The sequence below is a fragment of the Meleagris gallopavo genome, chromosome 16, assembly GCF_905368555.1.
Source record: "Meleagris gallopavo chromosome 16, MGAL_WU_HG_1.1, whole genome shotgun sequence".
NCBI classification, from domain to species: Eukaryota; Metazoa; Chordata; class Aves; order Galliformes; family Phasianidae; genus Meleagris; species Meleagris gallopavo.
The window spans coordinates 10,809,239-10,815,000 of NC_139419.1; the positions used below are offsets into that span (position 1 = coordinate 10,809,239).

At 40.3% G+C, this 5,762-nt stretch overlaps 1 protein-coding gene across 17 annotated transcripts in view; it reads right to left on the bottom strand.

Moving 5' to 3' along the window:
• Nucleotides 1-5,472: 5,472 nt before the first annotated feature.
• RBFOX1 (RNA binding fox-1 homolog 1) overlaps nt 5,473-5,762 on the bottom strand; it is a 755,409-nt gene continuing 755,119 nt past the window's right edge. For all 17 annotated transcript variants that reach the window (XM_085237541.1, XM_085237554.1, XM_085237546.1 and 14 more), the window contains one exon: nt 5,473-5,762. This exon is cut by the window's right edge. The gene's annotated coding sequence lies outside the window, so the exon portion shown is untranslated.

Sequence of the window (5,762 nt, forward strand, 5' to 3'; positions counted from 1 at the left end):
TGCTTATCGTATTCATGTTGCCACTTCTCATTTTCCAGATACAAGAGACTTCAGACTGGATTCACACTGGATGACTGGCACACTTTGTGGTGATGCATGCCTTCTCCTTAATCTCAGTGCTCAAATTAAGTCTTCCCCCCCCTAGGGGACAAAGACAGCTGAAGACAGGGAGAGTGAAAAAAATTTTATAGCATAGCCTGACATTGGGTCAAGTTAAAAAGAAAAAAAAAGAAGGGAAGGGAGGGGAAGGGAGGGGAAGGCAAGGGAAGGGAAGAGAAGGGAAGGGAAGGAAAGGGAAGGGAAGGAAGGAAGGGAAGGGAAGGGAAGGGAAGGGAAGGGAAGGGAAGGGAAGGGAAGGGAAGGGAAGGGAAGGGAAGGGAAGGGAAGGGAAGGGAAGGGAAGGGAAGGGAAGGGAAGGGAAGGGAAGGGAAGGGAAGGGAAGGGAAGGGAAGGGAAGGGAAGGGAAGGGAAGGAAGGAAGGGAAGGGAGAGGAGAGAGAGGGGGGGGGGGGGAGAGAGAGAGAGAGAGAAGACGACATCCATCAAAATCCAGTCATCCCATAAGAATTTCTCATCTGTACAGCAGAATTTACTGGCTTTGGCAACATGCACATTTCTCTCTCAGCATATGAGAACTGCCAATAACAGCTGCTTTTCAGCTTCCCAGGCTTTTTTTCCTCTTGCTTTTTTTACCTGAAACAACTTTACTTTCTAACTGTGGAGCAATGGGGCTCCAGATCTTTCAAGTCAATGATGAATCCTCTGTTATTTTATTAGCTGAATGTGCAAATTAGAAATGTCTTGAGAATATTTTTATCTCACGGCTATCACTCTTATTAAATAAGAAGTTGCATTAGTGCCTTTCTGGGTGAACATCAACAGTTGTGTACAACACAGATGTGAAACAGAGCTCCCAGAAAAACCAGCTGAGGACGGCAGAAACCCTCAGAGTTGTAAGTGCAACTGCTCTCTTCACAAAAAATGTGACAATTCTGTGGGTGGCAAACTCACACGTCGGTGGGAGTATTGCATCCCCAATCTTCTTTTTTTCTTTTTTTTTCTTTTTTCTTTTTTCCCTCAAAAACTGCAAAGCTGACATTCTCACCTCGATTTCGATTTCAACATTTGACAATATTTTAAAAATGTTTTTTATAAACCAGGCACTTCACAAATTCCCTTTTGACATCCTTGGTGAAGCCTAATGGTTTCTTCCGAGTAATGATTTTCTGCTTTCTGCTTTATAAACCCCTTATGTAGGGGCAACCCCAGAACATTATAACACTCCACTTCATTCTGCTGCAAATGGTTTCAATTGAAGATCTCGTTTGAAAATTTGTGTGTGGCTTTGATTTTCCAGTCCTGGAAGCTCTTGTTTTGGAGGCTATCTGGAAATTACCTGGGGAAATGTCTTAGGAAGGATTACAGAGCAAACTATTAGCTGAGTGCAGATCATGTCCCCTGGTTCCATGTTCAAAGAGGAATCTGTGCTCATGTTCTTTTCTCCTCCTGTGCTTTAGGAGCTTCCCAGATCAGTTTTTATTACTTATGGCCCACAGCTGTCTCCTGTGATCCAGGCATACTTGCATGAGCTAAATAGAGGCTGGTTTTTAAGAGGGATAAAGGTTGCCGTAAGAAAGACTGTGACAGGAAGCAGCCATGCTATTTTAGGGTCTATATTGAAATTTACACTCAAATATTAACCAGCTATCTTTTCTCTATTGTGACTTTGGGTGAGACTGGCAGAAACCTACCAATGGCTACAAGATCAGTAAAAAAGGGAAATATCTAATATTGGATTACAGAAAGGGAGTTTTTTTGAGAATGATCCTTGGTGCTTCTTTTTAATCTCTGAGAAAAGATGCTCATTTGTTACTGTAATCCCTTTGCACCACTGACTTCTCAGTAACCTCCCTTTGCTGAACACACCACCACTGACAAATTAGGTTGACCTATGTCACCCACTGGCTGTCTTGAAACTTTGTGGCCTCTCTTAAACCACCTATGCACAAAATAATTTTCCAAAACATCCTTAATCTTTCTTTGAACAGGAATTACTCCTGAATAAATCAGGAATTACTTTTAGATGAAGACTTTTGCCCTAAATTGCATTTGTGCAACTCATTATTACATTTTACATGAGGTATCTGAGAGGATCACAGGAAATAGGATAGCAGCTACTGTAGGCACCTATTTCCCACAGAAGCCATCAGGGCAAGTTTATTAGTCCATTATGGCTGCAAATAATGAATTCTATTCTATATTTGGGGTTACCTGGGGTTTAAATTGGTACTGATCTTAGTCTAATGTTTCCAATTTCCAGAATTGAAACACATTACTATATGAATTTGCCAGCATGCAAAATGTTAATCTTGATAGATTACATTAATCTTCATAAAGAGTGCTTTTTGCTCCACTTACATTTCAGGATCTTAACTCCTCGGCATAAGGATGCTTTAGCTCTTTATACTGAGAACACTGCACATTTATTTTAATTGGATAACTGAGCTTTTTTGCTTACTGAGCTGTCTGCCTGACATTTGTGAAATGCAGCTTTTTTCCCTGAACATAACCTAGCTGTTCATTTTTATAAGGCCTGTCATCCAAAAGGCAGAATCTCATCTTTAATTAGTTGTCATATTTGTTTAGATGTTATACATCATCCATTGGACTGAACTGTTTGGTTTTTAGTGTCCTTTCATAATGTTCATTAAATGACTATTTTTGCATTCGTTTATGTTTTATTTAACAGTTTTCCTATTTACTGAACTCCTGACTTATAAGTCTTTTGTTAAACAATGGAATCATTAAATTGGTCAGGCATGCAGGCTCCCAGTGCAATACATGGGTAAATCAAAGCTTACAGAAGCAGGCTAAACTAGTCCATATGCAGTACTGAGGAGCAGACAGGAGTATTCTAAACTATTTTAAACATAACAAGCTTTTCCTCAGCTCAGCTCAGCTATTCAGCTGTAAACTTCTTGGAAACAGGACCCCAAAAGAAGTCAACCTGTCTCATGGGAAGCAGAAGGAACACTTCACTGTCACACAACATGGACACTGCATCAGATTCATCCATTGTGTGGATATAGGGTACATATCCACACATTTAAAGACAAACCAGCATGAAATAAAAACCTTTATTTTCCAAGTATGAAAATACAGACTAGCTCGTGGATTTTAGCCTTTTTCCTCTTAGGAAATGCCTTCACGGGCTCTTTCTGATGCTAGCCTGTTCATGTGTTCTTCATACAGTGCTGCAAGACAATTCTTGCTATGCTGAGCACTAGGGAAGTGATAGAGAGTCATAAAAGCTGCCAGAAAACAAATTCTCTTTCAGACAAAAGCCAAACATCTCCATCACTATGTATATGTAAAGTTACATATTGTAAAGACTCAAGTTCCAGTCTAGAAAGACTTGGAGTAGAGCTCACATTACAGTGAAAGGAAGCTTACGCCCTTTAGCAAGAAATAAAGCATTACAACAAACTTTTATAAATCTGGTAACAATATTGTTTTTGATAATACTTTCATAAATTCTTCAAAGACCTCCGAAAATCACTGTCTCCCTTCTCATCTCACCTCCCACTCAAATCTTACCTTCAAACTGAAACAAGGTTGCTCTTTGTTTTTCTTCACTCCCTTCTGCCTACCAAAACAGTATTTCAGTTCTGCTTTAGAGAAGAAATCTTGTGTGCAACCTTTTTTTTCCTCATGCATCTGTACTGTAAAACCAAAAAAAAAAAAAAAAAGCAGCAAAAAATCACTCAAGGAAGAGCAATGCAACACAACAGCAGTTCACACTGAAGACAAGTAGCTCTTCCAAGGAGTAAAAGAAAATTCTAGCTTAAAAACATAATGCTTTACTCAAATACATAGCTAATAAATGCCCTGCATGCACATAAAGACAATCAAAGATGGAGAAGTGCAGGACACACCGTAGAGAGGTGGTTTGAGACTTCATAAAAATATCAAACCTGATCTTTGCTGCATGGTCAGCAATGAAAGCTGCACTACAATTCCAAATAATTGGGAAAAATACCCTGAACAATTTATTGTCTTTTTTTTTTTTTTTTTTTTTGTTACATTTGATATTCTGCTTATTCTTGAGCCAATTCCTCAATAAATACACCTTTTCATTAATTTACCACATGCTGCCTATTTGGCCAAGAAAGGAAGAGCTCGTGATTTAAATCGTGAAGTACTGACACTGGACAACAGGCAGATGAATCCAATGGCATGAATTACAGGGTGCTTCAGGTACCGTGTGTGCATCCCCTTATCTATTCACATCCTTCTCACCTTTCTTCAGCCCAAATCTTTCTCAGTATTACTGCCTTTGTCATTTTGTCCAGCCACCAAAGGAAATACTGTCAATATACTCTTTGTGCATGAGCATTTAGTGCTCATATTTTGTACAAAGATATGAAGCAAGCATAAGATAACACCTCCCCACCACTGCTGGCACACGTTGAGGTCTATTTCTTCACCTTCTCAGAAGATCGAAACATGTTTTAGAGTAAAGCTTGCTGTGAACTGCAAAAAATGCAGTATTTAATCCCCTATCTTTAGGTCTTCTCTTTTCCTCCTAATTCACAACATAATGGAAACCTAGGCAGAGGAGTGAAACAATTCGTGTAGCATGCATGATGAACCACATCAGCCTCATCACAACCATTGGACCTGCCAGGTGGGCAGAGACCTACACGGGTGTTGTTGTCATTCCTAAGGACTACAAACCTGGAAGGGACAACCAGAAGCCTTGCGGAACGGCAAAAATACCACTGTCCATTTAAGATGAGCAGAGTTTTCTTTCTTTCCTTCCTTCCTTCCTTCTCTGCACTTGGACGTGAACGGACACAGAAGCTGTCTATGAGAAGGGCAGGCAATGGGAGCCCAGCACACCAGCTTCCATTGCCAGAGCGAAGAGTGAAACACACACACACACACATCCACACTCAGCAGGCCCAATCCCCAAAGCCCCCACAGCCGCTTCACTTCAGAGGCCAGAGGCAGCCCATGGAATATCTGAGATTCTCACATAAGAAATATCCTGTTAAAATGCACTCATTTTAAAAGGCAACAACAAAAAAACAAACATCTTTCTTCACATCCCACGCGCTGTTGCCTGAAAAAAATACACTTAATACTGAATAAACCTGAGGGGTAACATTCAGCCCAGTTGCCATACTGAGTTTCATCACTCTGCCCTGTGACAAAAGCAGCTACCTAGCATGAGCCAGCTGCAAGGTTACTGCCCCAAGGCCCCAGCATGCACACACGTGAGCACACACACACACACCCACCCTCACACGTACACCCACACTCCCACCCAGCTGCTGCGCTCCTCAGCTCCCAGCAGGAGCCCTGCCAGGCACACCTGCTCACCTAACAGCACAGACGGTGCTGCCCGGCACAGCTCTGCGGTCCGAAGAGGGGAAAAAGGAAAAGCAAAATGATTTTGAACACCAACATATTTTTACCTTTTCAGACTAAGCTTTTATTTTGATATTACAAACCATTTTTCTTTATTCACAAATCACGGTAGTGATATAAACACTAATTTCTAAAGACAGATATACACATTTTCTGGGTTTGTAGGTTTTTGTATTTTTTTTTTTTAATCTGTTTAGAAGTCACTATATTTCACAGATGGTAGTAATCATTTTTTCCATAAGTCATATTATCAGTAGTTATTTATATAAGTGAAAACATTCCCAATATATATTGTAAAAAAATTTCAAACGCTTTTCTTACATAACTATT